At 37.3% G+C, this 21,409-nt stretch overlaps 1 protein-coding gene across 2 annotated transcripts in view; it reads left to right on the top strand.

Moving 5' to 3' along the window:
* The first annotated feature begins 4,428 nt into the window (after positions 1-4,428).
* sema5bb (sema domain, seven thrombospondin repeats (type 1 and type 1-like), transmembrane domain (TM) and short cytoplasmic domain, (semaphorin) 5Bb) overlaps positions 4,429-21,409 on the top strand; it is a 74,456-nt gene continuing 57,475 nt past the window's right edge. The window contains exon 1 of one of the 2 annotated variants that reach the window (XM_046851930.1): positions 4,429-4,498. The gene's annotated coding sequence lies outside the window, so the exon portion shown is untranslated. The remainder of the gene's footprint in view (positions 4,499-21,409) is intronic. The other variant, XM_046851942.1, reaches the window with a different exon arrangement.

The raw sequence follows: 21,409 nt of genomic DNA, 5'->3' as shown, positions 1-21,409 counted from the left end.
GTAAACTATTTCATTTAATCCATTTTGAAATAAGGCTGTAACATTACAAAATGTGAAGCGCTGTGAATACTTTCCAGATGCACTGTATGTACTGTGTAAACATAAATGTGTAAAACAAAAGTATGAAAAAGGTGTTAAGCGACAATGTGTGAAAAATCACAAGTGTGAGAAATCACACATGGATCATGGGATTATTATCATGCAAATCTCATGGCAACTTTCGGTAAAGTCGGATGCAGAATCTTGATTATTTTTTTTTGGTTCGTTTTTACCATTTAAAAATCCGTCATAGTGGGAAAAAAATTGTGATTAAAAGAAAACGAGCTTCAGTAGTTTGTAACTTGTTGCCTTTTTCAACTCTCATTAAAAGTGTTTGCTCTAGTAATGAGAAGATCGGATCATTTTAGTGACTCGGTTCTTTGAATCTCGTTCATCAAAATGAAGGAATCTTTTTTGTGTCATTCAGTTCATTTTGTTTCATTATTCCTCTAATCACCTTTATAGTGTCTATGGGAAAACAAACGACACAAATTAGAGGAATCGAGAGGTTAACTAATTAATTTTGTTTACTGTAAATAACCAACGGAGATTTTGCGAAGCTTAACTTGTGCGCTAGAAAATAAACGAATCGATCTTCAAAACGACTCGTTCTACTAAGTCACATTAAAGACTCGTTTAAAATGAACGAATCGTTCATTACCAATTTTGCTCACATAAATACATGTAACTACGGTGTCCCCAGATGTGCACAGATGTGTTGTATTTTGCAACACCGTGTTACGTCATAGGATACTGTTACAGTTGAACTGAACTTGACTTAAATGAGGGGAAGAAAGCGAAAATGTCTTAGTAAAGCTGAGCTGCAGTTGTATTTTTTTCCTGAGGTATTTTTTTATCATGTTTTATTTTGGGGAAGTTTTTTTTTCCCCATCACGTGAAAAAAAAAGTTTTTACACCTCAGCGGTTCACTGAACAAACTTAAAGTGAGTTACACTAAGCACACGTTAAATACACTGACATGTTTGATGTTGGATCGGCCAGATGGAGAGCTGATGAACATATGGTCGCCATTTGTGCTCTGCTCCGCTGTGCTCATCTTATACTGTAAAGGAGTTTAAACACACACACACATATACACACACATACACAGCGTGTGCAGAGTGTGATGGATGAAGGACTGCTGGCCTCTCGGATCTCAGCAGGGCGGAGTGAAAAATTCATGCATTACGCAATCACACCATCAGGACAGCACAATATGTGCAGAGGAAATTTGCTCAACATGGTCCCAGAACTCTGTTTGCCGTAATCTTTACACTGCCTGCACTTTCTACAGCTCGCAGAATGGGATTCTAACTTATTTACAGTCTGAACCTGGTGTGTGCAATATTTCTACTCAGTCGACTACAATAAAATATTATTTCAGAAGAGAATCCGTGGCCTCTGCACTGCCTCGGGCTTTCCAAAGGAGAAAAAACCTTATAAGCTAAACCAACGATGTCCAATCAATCAGACCATGGAGGCACATACTCACCTGTCAGTCAAATTTCCTGTAAATCCAGAAAGCAGCATTCTTTTGCACTTGTGAAATGGTAGTAAAATGTTAGCTCAGGCCAGGGGTTGTTCACTGAGGGGCTGCAGCCTGGATGTCGATCTTGCAAAGCATTTCCAAAATACTGCAGAAGTACCACTGAAAAAAAAAATGGCTGCTACAGTTACAGGGTTGACGACATAATTTATTATTTTTTTTAATGTATTTAGACTATGTGATGGATTTGGACTGTTATTAATATAAACAGTCTACTACAATGGCTGAGGAACAGTTCACTGGACAGTGAACACCTCAGCAATAATGGAACAATTGGTGCCACCCAGATGAGGATGGGTTTCCTTTTGAGTCTGGTTCCTCTCAAGGTTTCTTCCTCATGATGTCTCAGGGAGTTTTTCCTTGCCACTGTCACAACTGGCTCACTCATTGGGAATAAACTCCTAATAGGTAACCTTATAGGCACTAAACATATAGGCAGTAACATAGAAATAATTTTAACAATGTCCATTGTTAAAAGCGCTATTCAGAATTGATTTGGATTCACGCTCTCTGGTCTAATGACTACACAAGCATGAAAACCCAAAGTTGGACTTACATACTGTATGTTGTTAAACCATTACTTTGACATACTAATCCTTTATTTTGAACAATCTCACTTTTTGTACCTTTAGTATGAATTGTGTGACCCTGACCTTCTAACTCAGTTTGAATTTTTTTCAAATGCAATTTCATACCTTATAATTCTGTCTTTTTTTTCCACACTACAAAAGCCAAAAGCCAAAAAGTCTTTTCCAGACGTATGTGGTGCTTCCGCAAGATGTTACCACAAAGTTGGAGGCACACAATTGTATAGGACGTCTTCAGATGCAGTAGAAACAACCGGTTGCACAAATACAGCTCCAGGAAAATATAATTTACATGGTTTAAAGTGGAAGATCTCCTGCTATAAAGCTTTGACCCCCAACCCTATTGAACACCTTTGGGATCAATGTGAACGCTGACTGAACCCCAGGCATCTTCACCTCACCTACATCACTACCTGAGTTTATTAACATTCTTGTGACTGAATAAGCGCAAGCCTCCAAAAGCAACTCCAAAATCTAGGAGAATATCAATGTAGAGGAGTGGAGGTTAATATAAAAGCAGATGGGGAATAAACGTGGAATTGGATGTTGAAAGAGCAAATACAAATCTGTTCTTTTCCTGTTATATCCTTAGTATCTTTGTACTTGTGTCTTATGTTGGTGGACCATTTCAAATGGTCATAACTTTAACCATAAACTAATAATAGATAGATAGATTAGCCTTTATTCGTCACATATACATTACAGCACAGTGAAATTTGTTCTTCGCATATCCCAGCTTGATCATAAGCTGGGGTCAGAGCGCTGGGTCAGTCATGATATGGCGCCCCTGGAGCACAGAGGGTTAAAGGCCTTGCTCAAGGGCCCAAGAGTGACAGGTTTTGGCGATACCGGGGCTTGATTCCCCGACCTTCCGATCAGTAACCCAGCGCCTTAACCACTGAGCTACCACTCCCCTCACTCCCCCACTACCACTCAGTTCAAAGCATTAAAAATAAAAAGTTTTCGCCATTTAATCATGTTAATTTTTTTTTTAAATCACTTTTATATTTAATGCTTTTTAATATCAATATTCATGGCAAAACATTAAAAAAACCTTTTTAAGAATTAACATTTACATAATTAACATTTAATATTCATGACTAATATACTAAAGGAAAAAATTTAAATAAAACATTTTGAAAATAGAAAGTGGTGGCTCAGTGGTTAAATGTTGGAAATGTGATGTCTTGAGTTCAGATCCCAACATCACCAAGCGGCCACTGCTGGGCCCCTGAGAAAGGCCCTTAACACTGACCTGCTCAGCTGTATAAATAAGATAATTGTAAGTCACCCTGTAAATGTTTTGCAATGCAAAATATAAAATTTTAATATTAAAGAAATGAAAAGACAGTAAAATATATGATAAAGATAAAGATGTGGAAAAGGAAGGGGAAGGAAAGAGAAAAAGAAATATCAAGTAGATTTCTTTTGTATTTGTATTGATTGTTAGATTCAAATGGTCTTAGCTTTAGCTATAAACTAATCAAGTAATAGTTGAAAGCATTAAACTAACAAACTGCTGCTGCTGCTGGGCCCTTAAGCAAGGCCCCTAATCCTTAACTGCTCAGTTGAAAGTGAAATTGATTTTCTTCACCTAAGTGGATATATAAATATAAATAAATAAATAAATAAATATATATATATATATATATATATATATATATATATATATATATATATATATATATATATATATATATATATATATATATATATAAGCCTGTGTGTAATAATTAGTAAAGGAACACAGAAGAGACAGTTTTTGTCACAGTTTATTCTGTCTATTCTGTCAGTGTTTGTTATCCTTCCCAGTGTTTCCTCCAAAAATGTATGGATTACAGTCTAATTCTCATTTATTATTCCTACAGTGATGGAGAAAAACACTACATAATGCATATCATTTCGAGAAGCCATGTAAAGCTGTGGGCATCTACATTTTTTATCCATTTCATACATTTTTTCATCCATCATTCATAAGAAGGTTATTGCTCATCATAACCTCCAGAGAAACTCCTGTCCCAGTGTGTTTAATGACTAGGAAGAGACCATGACCGCACAAAGGGGTGTGACACGTGTCCGTCCGAGCGATTAAACTACAATTAACGTGTATTGATTATTAAGACAGTCCTTGTTTTATTATAAAGCTGCAACCTGGAGGGTTTAACCAGTATTCCAGTCCATGGGGATTTTTCTCTCTCCCCCCGCTTTTAGTGATGTTGGTTTGGTTCATTGTGCGCGCACACTGGCGTCGGGAGCGCGCGGAGTTCGCATGACCGTGTTGTGTTGTGCAGAGACTGAGCCGAGTCCTGGAGCTGCTCATACACAGGTAATGTATATATTTTATATAATTTATTTTATTCTTACAGGTGAGGGCGCACTTTTTCTGGGTCCGGGGTTTACTAAGAAATCTTTAGCAACTTTTTACAGGTTTTTCTCAGTTTATAAATATCCATATTTTACAAAATGGAAATTTAAAAACTGTCCAATTTACATAAATGCAAAATAAAAATGTATACATCATATATATATATATATATATATATATATATATATATATATATATATATATATATATATATATATATAAAATTTATTTATTTATTTAATTTATTTTTCTTTTTTTTTCTTTTTTTTTTTTTTGCATTTAGGTTTGCTTATGTGAAATGCAAAAGGCAATGCAAAAAGAGTTTAGTTCTCACTTCCTTTACACACACACACTCCTTAGAGTCCAACATGCAGCATATCCTATGTAACATGAGTATTACTGCTTTAGTACATGCACTCCGTCCACTATATTAGGAACACCTGTATATCTGTGCATTCGGGCCATTATCCATTAAAAAAAAAAAAAAAAGAATCAGGTGTCAGCAGTTGATGATAACGGATGCAGGACAAAAGCTTCAGTATAAGTTCTCAAGCTGGCAGAAAAAAACTAAGGTGACTGAGATAATCACTCTTTACAATAGTGGTGAGCAGAAAAGCATTCCATAACACTACAGTTAAAGATTGGAAAATGGATCAGGTAAGCTTTTTTTTTTTTTTTTTTACAATCTTTAATATGTCAGTCTGAGTTTTTAATTGATCCTTGCCATATTATATTGCATATATAATATTCTGTACAGTTCTGTGATGGACTGGTGTGATTTATATAGATTGGATTTACATTTATTTGCCACACTGACCAGGATAATGCACTATATATAGTATATATGTCCCAACTGTTTCTTCAAGAGTTGACAATGTTATCAGTGATGCAAAATGATGACTGACTTTTGGAGAAAAATCTGTATGTTTCTTGCACTCGGCTGCATGTTTATATGTTTGTAGAATCAGGACAAATGACTCTGAAGATAAATGAATACATTTTTATTGTATTAGATTACTGGAAGTTGTTCAATCCTAGTTTATCACACAAAACTGTTTGTTATAGTGCTTTAGATGAGACTCTAAATTATATACAATAAACTAATCAAACTAATCAATAAACTAATCAAAAATAGATGTATTGTTCACTTCCACTTATGACCGCTAGGTGGCAGTGAGTCTGAAACAGAAAGCAGCTTTGCAACATGTGTGTTTTCTATTATTTTTTTTTTTGTAAGGTATTAATCCTTTTTTTAGCATTTATTTCAATATGCAAGAGAAACCTTTTTTTTTTTATAAATGTCATTATTATAAACCAATTTATTATATTATATTATATTATATTATATTATATTATATTATATTATATTATATATTTTTTACATTCTTATTTTATATTTATGGCAAAGAATTGCTGACTCAATAAAAAGCTGTGATGGTGCTGTAAAAGACCTCACTCTTTTACAGAAAGGAAAAAAGACTAAAAATCACATTTATGTTTAATGCTTTTTAATTGAATTATTAATGGCGAATATAAAAAAATGCTAAGGATTAATATTTACATAATTGACATTTAATATTCATGACTACAATATTAAAGGGAAAAAAAAAAAGAAAAGAGAAAATAGAAAGTGGTGCTCAGTGGTTAAGATGTTGGAATTGTGATTGGAAGGTCGTGAATTCAGATCCCAGCATCACCAAGCTGCCACTATATATATATATATATAGCACTATAAGCTGCCACTATATAATATAATATAACCATGTAAATGTAGTGCAATGCAAAATATAAAATGAAAGAAATGAAAATACATTATAAGACATGATAAAGATGTGGAAAAGGAAGGGGAAGGAAAGCGAAAGAGAAATCAAGAAGAAGGGGAAAAAACTACAGTGTTAAACAAGAAAGAAGAATAAAAGAAGGGATAGAATTAGTGAAAGAGAAAAAGACAAAGGGTTGAAGATAAGCATCATAAAAATAGGATGTATGTGAACAGGGGAATTACTTGTAAAATAGGCATGGAGCTGTTTTGAAGTGTGTAAGTGTGTGAGTGTGTGTGTATGTGTGTGTGTGTGTGTGTGTGTGTGTATTTTCAGAGCTGAATGATGTTGATGGGAACAGATGCTCCTATGTTCACTCTGTTTATAGCCCTATGACTCTTTGCTCATTATGCAGCTCATTATAAGAGTTTTAGTTTTCAAGATTTTTTAATTCATGCCGAATACAAACCCGATCGGCCGCTCAGAAATCATGCATTAAGTAAAAGGTCTATAAATATAAAAGAATAAAGGAAATAAAAGTAAGAGAAGATATGAGAAAATATATTATATAATGATAAGAGGTATTTTTAAAAAGTGCAAATATATTAAGACGTGCAAAGAAAGTAAAGGAAGTACAAAGTTCGAGAAAACTTTATGAAAGTTTTCTTCTTCTGTTTCACCTTCTGTTATTAGTTTTACGTAAACATGTTCTCCATTGGGTTCATTGGTTTCCTTCTACTTTTGGTGAGTGGACTGGCTACTCTGATTTGGCCCTGTGAGTAAGTGTGTGTGTGTGTGTGTGTGTGTGTGTGTGTGTGTGTGTGTGTGTGTGTGTGCGTGTGTGTTTGTGTGAGAGTGTGTGCGCACACCCAGTATTCCTGGAAAAGGCTCTGGATTTACCAAGACCCTGACTAGGATGAAGCGCTTACTGAATAGAAAAAATAATAATAATCCAGTAGTGTGTGTGTGTGTGTGTGTGTGTGTGTGTGTGTGTGTGTGTGTGTGCGTGTGTGTGTGTGATTTGTTTTAGAAATATCGAAACTTGAAAGTTTAAAATGGAAGTCAGGTGACTTACGGAATCTATTAGGCATGTTTTATTATGTAGTCACATGACCACATGGTGAAAAGAAAAATAACTGAAGAGGAGAGGAAATAATACAAGACAGAAGAAGAAGAGGAACAGAATAGCTAAGAAGATAAGAGAAGAGGAAGGAAGAGAAGAGAATATATTAGAACAAAAGAGAAGACAAAGGAAGAGAAGATAAGAGAAGAAAAGTAAGACAGGAGAATGATAGAGAAGACAAAGGAAGAGAAGAGAGAAAGGAAGAGCCAGTGTCTGAGAGGAGAATAAAAGAAACAGAAAGGAAGTAAGAGATAAGAGTGATAAAGGAACACCAAGAAAGAGAAAGGTTTAGAAGAAAAGAGAAAGGAAGAGAAGATAAGAGAAGGAACAGATGAGAAAGAAAGACAGGAAAAGAACAGAATGCAAAGAAAGAATGGACAGAAGAAAGAATGGAAACAATAGACAGGAGACAGAGAAGGAAGACCAAGAAAGAAAAATTAAGAGAAGAAGAGGAAAAGAAAAAAAAGAGTGAAGAAAATGAAGGGAAGAAAAAGGAACCAGAGAACAAAGATGACAAGCAGAAAAAAATAAGAAAGAGAGAGGAAGAAAAGAAAAAGGGAAGAGAGCGTATTGGAGGCACTGAAAGAAATATAAAGTCCACAGTCAACTGTTAGGGCTATTATAACAAAGTGAAAGCGATTGAAAAACGACAGCAGCTCAGCCACGAAGTGTTCTTCTACATAAAATCACAGAGTGGGTCAGTGGATGCCGAGGCCACCGACTTTCTGCAGAGTCAACATCTACAGACCTCCAGACTTCATGAGGACGAGTCTGGCTTTGGCGGTTGCCAGGATTATGATGTGGACTTGTTTTTCAGGAGTTGGGTTTGGCCCCTTGGTTCCAGTGAAAGCACTTTTAATGCTTCAGCATACCAAGACATTTTTCATGCTCTCAGATTTATGGGAACAATTTGGGGACTTCCTTGTGGGTTATAAAGACAAGGATGAGTAAATTTGGTGTTGAAGAACTTGACTCGCCTGAACACAGTCCTGACCTCAACCCGATAGAACACCTTTGGGATGAATTAGAGCAGAGACAGTGATCCAGGTTCTTCTCGTCCAACATCAGTGTCTGGCCTCACTAATGCGCTTCTGGAAGAATGGTCAAAAAGTCTCATTAACGCCTTCCCAGAAGAGTTGAAGCTGTTATAACTGCAAAGGAGCCAATATCATATTAAACCCTATGGATTATGAATCAGATGTTACTCAAGTTCATTTGCATCTGAAGGCAGACGAGTGAATATAGTGAATCTGTATTTGTCAGTATTAGCATTCCGGACATTTCTCTAACACACACAGACAGAATGGATTCTTTTCTACTCTGAAAAGATGAAGGAAACGTGCATTTCTTATTGCTAAATACACACACACACACACACACACACACACACACACACACACCTCCTGGTTCTTACATTTATTCCTTGAGACATTAAAACATGAATCGGTCATGCTAATCTTTATAGAATGCTATTTGCTAGCCAGAAGTCACATCACTCTTCACACTTATCCTACTGATGTAGTCCAGGCCTAATATTGCCCCGAGTGCAAAAATTCACCTCATGGGGTCATGAATATTTACACATCCACACTCGCTCCTGGTTCAGCTTGTTGCTGGCGTTGCTTTTCATGTGCTAATCCGACACTACGCTCGTTCGTAATCGGAGGTGTGGTGGTTATTATACATTTGGTGTTAAATACGGGATTAGATATGAAAAAAAAACAATGTGGCGCTTTTTTCCTCTGAGAAAAAAAAAGTCATTCATGATTGAACAGCGGATGAGGATGAATTTTTAGTGGTGTGGAGTTAGCTTCGTAGGATGCTGGGTCAGCATAAATTGTTTAGCATTCAGTGTTTTATTTCGAGTATTATGTAGATTGACTCTGCATTCACTCAAGCTGCTCATCTCTCACTTGTCATTTTATAGACATCACTTTTGTGAAGAAAAAAGAATTTTTATACCAGCTTGTTGGAAAACTGTTGTCAGAGCTCAGGGGCAGCTTTGGTACAGCATCCGTAAAGTAAAGAGGGTTAAGGGCCTTGGCAGCTAAAGCGGCATCTTGGCAGTACTCCGGTTGGAACCCCTGACCTCACAATTTGTAACACAGAGCCTTAACCAACGAGCTATCACTTACATTATTGTACTAACTATGTACACTTTGAGGATCTTTGCTAATTTCTAGCAAACTTAATTTTTCTTTATATAAACCTTTAATGAGAGCTTTGTATGTCAGGAGAAGATAAGATATGCTTTTCACTCCACTTCAAATACCTACTAATTGCAGGTAGGAACTAAAGTTTGTGGGAAATCAAAGAAATAGACTTTTTTTACATTTATGGTATTTGGCAGACACCCTTATCTAGACTAAGTTACATGAGAGTCAAGGGCCTTGCTCAAGGGCCAAACAGTGGCTACTTGGTGGTTCTTTCAATCAGAAGTCCAACCCTTTGGACCACAGGATTGTTCTGAGAAATTATTTTGGATTTGTAACTTTATTGCATCATATCTAAAAATGAAAAAAAAAAAAAAAAAAAAAAAAAAAATTATCCAAGTACTTTTAAACTGTGAGGGAAAGTGTGAGTGGAAACAGGTGTGACCAATCAGTATGAGTGTGATTGTAAAGTGTGTGTTGGGAGATGTATTTCAGGGTGACCATTTTTAAAGGATGTGGTGTCTGATGGGAAATGAGTTTGAGTCCTGCACACTATTAGTGCTAATGGTAACTGTAGTTTAGGAGGGCTTTATGTATGTGGGAGGAAAAGTGGAGCGAATAAAATATGATTACATTTTTCAAAATCTAACTAACTAATTAACTCCTTTAAAAAATCTTACACAATGACCTTTTAATTAATTCAAAAAATTTTGAAATAAAATATTATGCAATAAAAACTGCTACAATTTACAATATGAACAGTGAGGTTATTAGAGGGACAGCGCATGTAGGACGTTTTGTAGACAAAGTGAGGGAGGTGTGATTGAGATGATTTGGACATGTGCAGAGGAGGGACATGGAGTATATCGGTAGAGAATGCTGAGGATGAAGCCACCAGGAAGGAGGAAAAATAAATACCAAGTAGAAGGTTTATAGATGTGGTGAGGGAAGACATGTAGGTAGTTGGTTTGAAAGAGGCAGATGTAGAGGACAGGGGGGTATGGAGACGAATGATCCGCTGTAGCTGTGGTGAAGAAGAAAAACAGTGGGGTATTTGTCTGTCACATGCTTTTGTAATGTTATAGCCATTTGTTTTTGCTTTAAGCTCCTGTGTTTACTGTGTTCATCTTCTCATCTCAGGCATTAATTCCTCTTACTGTGTGCACATTTAATGGACTCATGCACCCCCCAGTCTATGATTAGTTCTATTCTTCATATACCTTGTTGTTTCTCTTCCTCCTTGCAAGGTCTTATCATACTCTGTGCCGAGCTTTGTTTCAAGCCCCATGTTCGTGTGTTGATTACGGATTAATCTGGTTTGCTGCTGTCTGCTTGTGTTCTGACCCCCAGTACAAACTCCAACAGTGATTTTTGGATTAGCTATAATAAATACCACGCTGAGTTTACGCACTACCCTTCACGAGTTGTAAATTACACGGTGACAGGATCAGCAGGTCACCACGGAAAAAAAAAAAAGTTATGTGAATGAAATATTGGTGACGCGTCTTAGTTTCCGGGTTTATCACAGGTTTGAATTGAACCTGTTGCACTTACTGAGATTTTTTTTTTTTAATAACTTAGCATGATAAAATAATGCAGTGGCTGTCAAAAGTTTGGAAACACCTAATATCTTATTATTTATGAGACACATGCATGCTCCTTTTGTTTCTGTACAACAAATTTGGTAGGCAAAAACAAGAACTTGTGTAAGATAGAGAACAGGAGAGAAGATGTGATTAGACTGCCTCATACCCCAAACACAAGTCAAACATGGAGGTAGAAGCTTAATGGTTTGGGTTTGTTTTTTGGAGGCTGGAGACTTATTCGGGGAGACTTATTCTAGCAGGGAAGGCTGGAGACATATTTCATTATTCCAGGCTTCAACACCATACAATTGTATCTGGACTGCGGTTTAATGGAACCGACTTCACTATACAACAAGACAAAGATCCGAAGCGTACGTCTGAGCTCTGTAAGAGTTATTTAGAGAGCAAACAGTCATCTGGAGTGATATCTATCATGGAAATTCACCACACATAAATCCTATTGACCTGCTCTAGGATGATCTGGATTGCAAGAAAGTAATCTCCAACTGGTGAAGAACAACTTTGGCAAGTTGTACAAGAGGCATAGCAAAGGATAAGAGAGTGAGAGAGTGTAAATCATCAGAATCAGAATCAAAATACTTTATTGATCCCATGTGTGGCATGAAAATATATAAATATAACTATCTATAATATATAATATGTATTACATATGTATATCCATATGTAAAGCTGTTATTCATGCTAAAAAGCATTTTTCAAACAAAATATGCTGAAAATCTGTACATTTATATATTTGCTTTGTAAATCTTTATACTATTAAATGACTGAGTTTTTTGCAAAGAAACAAAAGGAGCTGCATGTGTCCCTCAAAAGCCATAAAAGACTGTGTTTTACTGTATTATTACAGTCTAATCAAAGTAGACCCAGAAAAATCTGTTAAAATGTTCCCAGAGTACCACACAGGCTGCTGTGTCCAAGTTTAGAATAGACAGTGTGTAAAACTTCCAGCAGATGTCTGTTCTCAGTGCACTAATGAACTATGTGGTATTTTTTTTTACCCCAACGCTGCCCTCTTACTGTAATGTCATTCATCATCACTTAGACAGGAACGCAATAAAGCAACACACTTCGAGGGGAAAAGTGTGTGTGAAGAACTCGAGAGCATGACTAATGTTTTGGTGGTAATGGTGGTTAAATGACAAATCAATCCCACATCTATTTGGGACGACTTGCTGCTACATGTAAACCTCCCTGAGTGCAGGCCATGTATATTCATCATTAATCAGTTCCATAGTCAGGCTGTGTTTACACCTTGTTAAATTCAGCATCCGAAAGAAAGCACCTTTAAATTATCATCATCATCATCATCATCATCATCATCATCATCCACTCATGGCTAAAAATGGCATGGTAACATATTGCAAAATTGAGGTTTTAAAGGTGCAGCGTTATTGACATTTTGAGATCTAGTCACAAGAAACTCTGCTTTCACTACATTTGGTGAGAAAAAAACATTGATTCCTGTAGCACGAGGTCACGTGTACAACCGTAAATACAGACGCTTTTCACCTTACGAACGAGTTATGTGCTGAACGACTGTTCGTACCATGAATTTGTTCGTAAGCGGTTACTGTGTTTGTTATTCACTACGCATGTCTCCTGATGATGGATGAGCTATAAATACTATTAAATAAACAATTAAATATACTAAAACAAATCGTAATAATCGCAATACTATATACAATATGTTGAATTAAGTAATAAAATTGCTAACAAAAATGAATTCGCCCGAGTTCAGTGCGCATCGTGTAGACTCGTTACGGTTGATGACTAGCTTGCGGCGGCTCTTTTTTCCGACTACGAACAAATTTCGAACACAGGTTTGTTTGTATCCGCAAAAGTTTGTAAAGTGAATGCTTGTAAAGTGTGGAGCGTTTGTATAATCAATCACTAAAAAGTGAAGTGGAGTAGTGTTTAGACATTTAGCAAAATATTGAACTCCCACTGTGCACTGCAATGTCCAAACTAGTGTCCAAATGAATGTAGAACACCAATAATTACAAATGGGTAGTGTTTACATTTTGTCGATACTGGTCCCGATAACGATACTGCTTATTGATACTGGTACTCAAGTTCAAGTTCAAGTGTTTATTGTCATTTCCACCATATACAGTTCAGTACACTGTAAAGCAAAACTTTTCCCCCGGACCAAGGTGCTACAGCAAACAACATAAATAAACTAAAGGAACACAATGAACACAGAACTACACAGAACTCTAAACTGACAACACAAAGTGCACATGTGCAACATTTAGTGCATAAAGGGGATAGCGTCAACTAGTACAGTACAGCAGGTTGTGCAAAATGGATTATCCATATGCAAATAAAAAATAAATACAGTCCATGTAAACATTTGGCTGTTATCATACCGTTATCAATACTACTCTCTATAATTTCATCCAACATGATGTGATCAGGTTATATTATTACTGCTGAACTTTAGTACTGCAGTCTACAAATGCCTCTTAGCAAACAGAAAAAGGCACACAACAAAGCACATTTTTGAAATAAGAGAAAGAGAGCGAGAGATTTCCTCAGCACACCACAGAACAACATGTTTAAACAGCATGTGTAAAGAAGCCCAGCAGAATGTAATAGTGAATTCTGGCATCTCTAGCAATTAGGCTAACTTATCTATTGCCTACTATACCTGAACCAACTTGACTCCACTGTAGGCAATAAATCTTTCACTATTAATTTAGTAACAGCCCTACGACATGCTTCCATTTTTTTCTGGATTCATCTTCCCACACATCGCTTTGGAGAATGAGCTGCTTCTGGGTGTCTCAACGAGATCGTGTCTCTTTCCTCAAAGTTGAACCTGAAACTTTTTCTAGCTTAGCGTTTCTTGTGGGGTTATTCATATTTAGATTTACATTTTAAAACCAACGTGGTGTCCCAAAAGACGACTAGTACTAACCAAAGACTTATTTTATAATGAATGTTACCTTCTCTATAGGCTGAGGCAGGAGAGTTTGAGTTGGAGATGATAGAGACATAGTAAATACAGCGCATTGCTTGAGGTAGATGCGGTGTTTTGTTTGTAATTGTTACATTATATTACTAGCATTGCCTCCTTTGTTCACTATTACACCGCTGCTGACACTGGTGTCGCCTAGTTTTGCGACTTTTGAACGTTTTAACGTTGCTGCCATGACTGACAGCACGAACACACACCGCACATGCGTACGCATATCACAAGTACGTCGAGCAAACGTTGGCCATGTGATGACATCATTCAGGAGTGGAAAATTGGCAGGCAGTGTCTTCTAATTCACCATTAAACCAAAGTTAAAACTAAAACGATAACAGTATCGATTATCCTGAAGCTTGTCGGTAGTCTGGTATTGACACAATTATGCACCGGTCCAAAAAAAAAAAAAAAGCCGGTTTTCCACTCGCAATACACTTTTCAGGTTGTTGGGATCATGGATTCATTTTCCGACATGACAATATGGATAGCTATGGTGGTCAAGGCTACAGAGCTCCTCATTCTAACTTCACTGGTCACTTCACATTCAGTAGCACACTAGCAGCTTTGTGTCTGTGTGTGTTTAAGAGAGAGAGAGACCCATTTAGGGTCTGCGGTCAGGAAGTGGAGAAGCTTATTCATGGTAATGGTGTTCTTCTTATGGAAAAAGGTAAAACGTGTGGAGGGGTTAGGAGTGGTGAACCACAGTTGACCTTTTCATAACATTCACTCCATCTCAGAGGCCACGCCCACATATCTGTGAGTGACATGCTTCAAAGCCATGCCTCCTTTACAGAGTAGTGTGTAGCTCTAATACAGTGATTTACTGAAAAACTGAGGAAAAATCGTGTGTGTGTGTGTGTGTGTGTGTGTGTGTGTGTGTGTGTGTGTGTGTGTAAGAGAGAGACTGATGGTGCTGAGTATGAGTTAAGCTAAATGTTTTTACAGTAAATTCTAAAGTGTGTATAGAGAGAGAGAGAGAGAGAGAGAGAGAGAGAGAGAGAGAGAGAGGGATGGTGTGTGAGGAACAAGGTAAGTATTGAGTGGACTGGAAACCCTGCAATGTTTCAGAATAAACACATAGACATGTTTTTCCATGGCATATGTTAAAGCTATGAATGTGTGTGAGTGTGTGTGTTTGTGTGTTTTGGCATGGCAGCACATCTGTGTGCATTGTAGCATGTTCATTTGTGTTTCCTCTCTTCCTCCACGTATTTTTTGATTGAATTAGTTGTCTCAGCTTGCACATATTTTTCCTAGGAAATGAACCCGAACACTTAACGCGATCTGATCAAAGCCGGCTGTAATGAACGCGCATACCCTTAGATGACTGCGCTCATTCATACAGACCACCTGTACATAAAGACAGATGTTTTTTTCCTTTTCTTTCCCTTTTTTAATCTAGTTGAATGTTTGGGATGCAGTTTGTTACACAGCATTTATGTTAGTTGTTTGCTGCACAGTATAAATTGCTCTGGATAAGGGCCTTACAAATGTGACCAGTCCATCGCAGGATACCATGTGGGTTCACATGCACACTTTTGGGCAGTTTATTGTCGTCAGTCCATCATTCGGCATGTTTTAGGAGGTCAGGGAAATCAGAAAACCTGGTGGACTTATACACAGAAAGCTCAGGATTGAACCATTGACTCTGAAGCTGTGAGACTGCAGCGCTGCCTGCTGAACATCCTTATACAACACAGTCTCACCCCACATCGTCACATATCGACGCTGTGGATGTTGCGTCGGACGGCGTCCACATCCGACGTCGAGGGTACCCCCTTCGCATCGCTTTTCGACGTAGAGGGACGGGAAACCCTTCGACGCAACATCCACAGCGTCGATATGTGACGCTGTGGGGTGAGACTGCCCTGCCTTATAACCACAGAAACCTAAATACTACCCAGTGCACCTTTAGACCAACTTTATCCTGGTAGTCAGTCATCTGAGACTTTAATTAAATTGGTGGGTTGTTTCAATTTCAATACTTAACATGACTTTCCTTTGCCAGTGATGTGGTAAGCCAAAGAGTACACTTTTTGTATACTGTATCTTTTACCTACGAAGGTATATGTCAGACCTTTAAATGGTAATTATAGTCCTATGTACTGAAAATTATAAATGTTATTAAAATTTATTTTAAGATAAGCATATTTATATATAAAAGTGACATTAAAAACATATTATGATGACCTAGAAAATTCATGGAATCCTACTCTAGAGGTTGACCATTTAACCAGTTTTATCCCATTCAATTGGCACTGATATTTCATTGCTGAAACTATCGGCTATGAGCAAAAATCCATATCGATAGTTTTTCCGGCTTCCAGTCTGCTGTCATTAGAAGAGCGGCCTCTAGAGGCGATTTACTGTGTTGTTTGTTTTTACATATGAAACTATATTATATTTATCAATTGTAATTTATTAATTATACAATAATATTTATTAATAAATATATAGAGATATTTATTTCATTTTCATTTAGCACATTTTCATGATTTAGTACTGTTTTAAATTTGTCATTTTAATAATAATGTTCAGTAATATTTTACATAGAGTGTTATGATTGTTTTTATTTTTTGGTGGATTAAACTGGCAAATATGATCCAACCTTGCTATCGGTGTCAGCAAAATCCACTTTCGGTCAACTTTTAACCTACTGGTACCTCTGGTACCCTTGAGAGTTTAAATTGGTGTGTGTTGGTTTCCTCATTACTTTCCTCCTTTGAATTTTGTTTTGAACTGGTATTAAGTCACCAATGAAGAACAACATGAGATCATCTAAACAAATTGATATGAAAAATGGCAACTGTTTTGAAAATTTTGCTAGACCCATGTCAGGTGCATGGAAATATCATTGCATTTACACCATTCTCTTATTTGCTATAAAACTCACACATGTCACCCTTTACCCTCGCCACCCACGCATCTCTGGGCCTCGGCGTCTGAAGCACATTGCTCCTGAGAAAGATGAATTAAGCTGCGACTTGAGGCTCGAAAGGTTAGCGGAATGCCATAATGCCAGGCTGCTCCTGTCCTGCGCTCCACTGCATCCGTGTCGTATTTTAATGATGTGTGGTGAAGGATGTAAGCGTGTAATTGCCATCATGTTTACTGCTGCCTGCTGGGTCAGCCTGGCCATCTCGCTCCTGTTTTTTTTTTTTTCTGTCAGGTTTTTTTTGCAGATGAAGACTGGCATCTCATTCTGTTGCTCGGACATGCTCTAAGTGACACCAGGACATGTCTTTTAGTGAAACTGGAACATTGATTCCACACTGAGATTCAATTTATTATGGGAAAGCAGTTTGTGCAATGTTTCACTTTGAATGACAGAACAGTTTATGTCTAGGACACATACAGTACCTTCTTTCTTTTGCATTCTAAACCAGGCGAGAACTTTATTTTTAATGTAATTTTAGCAACTTTTTGACTGAAAGTTGAATGAGAGAAGTAATAAAACAAACGCTTGTTTTTTTCCTTTGCTTTTTGTAGCTTAGCTTAGGTCTTTTCTGAGTCTGGTTTCTCTCAAGGTTTCTTCCTCATACCATCTCAGGGAGTTTTTCCTTGCCATTGTTGCCACTGACTCACTCATTAGAGATAAACTTTTTTTACTTCTATAATTCTGCTTTGGGACAATGTGCAGTGTTACAAGGGCTACACAAATAAACTTGAATTGATTCAAAATAAATGGTTAGCTTCCAGTGTTTGTGAATAAAAGGTAATGTAAAAAAACAATAACTATGTATTTAGTCATTGTGTGGGTTTAAGTTTTATAGCAAGTAAAAATTCTGCTTGGTAACTAGCTAGTCTCTTGGAATTTACATTCTTTCACATTGCTAGCTAGATACTGATAAACTAACTAGCTAGCTAACCATTAAGGTTATTTTTTTGCTCTGGGGCACTAGAAATAACGAAATGGTAATGGTAGTGAAGTGGGAGTATTTTGAAGTGTTGATGTTGAGCAAGGCCCTTAACTTCTCAGTTCCATGAATGAATTTTAAATTTGCTCTGGATAAGGGCATCTGCCGAATGTAATAAATGTAAATACAGTACATACGCAAGAAGAAGGTCAACATTTCTCAGAAACCAGTTGGTAGAATACTATGCTAAGGTTCTATGTTGCTAAAATGACAATGGTACTGTACTTCTACCTTGAACTTAGACCATGTTGAAAATCATTACAGCCGTCCCACCCAGCTGGAACCTATAAGCAGTGATCCACTTAAATGTAGTCTGTGATATTTTGTATTTAAATTTTTTCGGACACTCTGCCACAGCAGTGCAGGACACTACAATGGTACACTGAACTGATAGATGAAGACAGAAAGAGGTCACCTGTAAAGCCCACCTCAGAGAGAAAACTCATAACTGTTGTAGCAGGAATTAGCATACACTTTTTCTCTACCAGTCTCTTGCTATGCTTTGTGACTCGCTCTTTCCAAACACACCTTTTATTAGAGTTTTAGTGGATTTTACTAATACCGATTTCTAGGTTGGACATGCCGATAACCGATAAATCAACCGGTAGTTTTTAAAATTGATACTGTATAAAAAAAATTGCTGCATGTAAAATAATACAGAACTTTCTTCTTTTTCCTCTTTTGGCTGCTCCTATTAGGGGTCGCCACAGCAGATCATCCGTCTTCATACTACTCTGTCCTCTACATCTGCCTCTTTCCAACAAACTATCTGCACGTCTTCCTTCACCACATAATTAAAACCTCCTCCTTGGTCTTTCTCTTTTCCTCCTTCCTGGTGGCTCCATCCTCAGCATTCTCCTACAGATATACCCCATGTCCCTCCTCTGCACATGTCCAATCGGGCCTCTCTCACTTTGTCACCAAAACGTCCTATATATGCTGTCCCTAATGCACTGTTTCCAATCCTGTCCATCGTTGTTACTCAATTAAAATCTCAGCAACTTCAGGTATGCTACCTTCAGCTCCACCTCCTGTCTTTTAAATAAAGTAATAAAGTATTAACTTTGTTACAAAAATAAAAAAGGACTGAATCAAAAAAAAAATGTGCTACATGAAATAAATATAAATATATAAATTATATAAAAATATAACTATATAAATAATAAATGTTAATTAATGAATATTATATAGTGCTCTCTGTGCACTGTGCTCACACAGCTGTGCAACAAACAGCATGTGTTGTCAGTGATTTACCTCTAGAGGCCACTTTCCTATTGACAACAGACTTTCTCAGCCGTTCCAGCAACGGATGCTACCCGGAAAAACGATCGGTATGAATTTTTTTCTGATAGCCGATATCTCCAACAATCAATTATCGATGCCAATTAATCTGCAAAACCGACAAATCGATCGACCTCTACCTATTATTATGAATTATCTGATATCTCTCGATTCCATTGAAATTGTTTATAATTGTCAAGCAGCAGCTGCCAATATACAGCAGACTCCCTGGACTTCTGGGAAATGAGGGATGTTTGTTCTTACATCACATCAGTAGAAAAGTTATGAAATTCAAAGTACTAAATGCTACATTAGGATCCGTCTACATTGTGTGGAACGTCTGATATATTTTGTACACTTTTCTGGAAACAAACTTTAGAATGTTGACTTATATGACCCTTTGAGTCTTCTGTGTACACACACACTATTGTGGGCCAGGTCAGAACAGGAAAACACTGCATTACTACAAGCCTTTCCCAGCACGATGGAGTCACATCTTGATTAGAAAACTTTGATGGAGTTTCATCAGCCAGAGTTTTTTCAAGAGTTGTATTTAGGCACTTATTGGTGAGAGAACACATTATTCTTCATGTTTGCCAACAATCTGCAAGAAGCAGGCGGTTCTTGGCTGTGTTTATTGATGAAACATACCAGCGAATATATCAGGCTCTCTGGTGGTCTGGCTTATAAGACAAATGTGAAATCTTCTTGGAAACAACGTTCGAGTACAACATGTGTCCATATATAGTCATTTGGTTAAATGTCCAATCTGCACTGATTACTACTTAGATTACCTAGCATGCACATTCCCAATGTCTCTGAAAACATTTATCAGAAAGAGGAGGGGTTAAAGAATCGTAAATTAGGATATCCCCCTGAGAAATGTTCCTGAAACAGTCTGATGAGTCTGGTTATGTGCCAAAAGTGTTTTGCAAATCAAACTAAGCCCATGGCATAATTGTGGCAGCTCATTATAAACTGTATTGTTGTTGCACTACTAGCAATCTATTTATGCTAATCAATATGAAACAATCTAACCGCCTAAATTAACCCCACATGCCATGCTGGGCTGTTATTCTGTTAGATGTGTGTATTACCGGGCCATTCTGAGATTTTGGTCCAGACAATGTCAGGTCTTTGGCTGTTAAAAGGAAAAAAGTTTAGATAAGTGTTGAGTTTTATGCCTAAAATGATCCATTTGCAGACATGTATCACCATATTCCACTAATAGATTTGTTTGGTAATGTCCTCTTTTTGTCTCAGTGAGTGTATTTTTATACAGTGAGGAAAATAAGTATTTGAACACCCTGCTATTTTGCAAGTTCTCTCACTTAGAAATCATGGAGGGGTCTGAAATTGTCATCGTAGGTGCATGTCCACTGTGAGAGACATAATCTAAAAAAAGAATCCAGAAATCACAATGTATGATTTTTTAACTATTTATTTGTATGATACAGCTGCAAATAAGTATTTGAACACCTGAGAAAGTCAATGTTAATATGTGGTACAGTAGCCTTTGTTTGCAATTACAGAGGTCAAACGTTTCCTGTAGTTTTTCACCAGGTTTGCGCACACTGCAGGTAGGATTTTGGCCTCTTCTCCACACAGATCTTCTCTAGATCAGTCAGGTTTCTGGCCTGTTGCTGAGAAACACGGAGTTTGAGCTCCCTTCCAAAGATTCTCTATTGGGTTTAGGTCTGAGACTGGCTAGGCCACGCCAGAACCTTGATATGCTTCTTACAGAGCCACTCCTTGGTTATCCTGGCTGTGTGCTTCGGGTCATTGTCATGTTGGAAGACCCAGCCTCGACCCATCTTCAATGCTCTAACTGAGGGAAGGAGGTTGTTCCCCAAAATCTCGCAATACATGGCCCCGGTCATCCTCTCCTTAATACAGTGCAGTCGCCTGTCCCATGTGCAGAAAAACACCCCAAAGATGATGCTACCACCCCATGCTTCACAGTAGGGATGGTGTTCTTGGATGGTACTCATCATTCTTCTTCCTCCAAACACGTTTAGTGGAATTATGACCCAAAAGTTATATTTTGGTATCATCTG

This window comes from Silurus meridionalis, chromosome 1, assembly GCF_014805685.1.
Source record: "Silurus meridionalis isolate SWU-2019-XX chromosome 1, ASM1480568v1, whole genome shotgun sequence".
Lineage (NCBI taxonomy): Eukaryota > Metazoa > Chordata > Actinopteri > Siluriformes > Siluridae > Silurus > Silurus meridionalis.
This window is presented reverse-complemented; position numbering and strand designations above follow the sequence as displayed.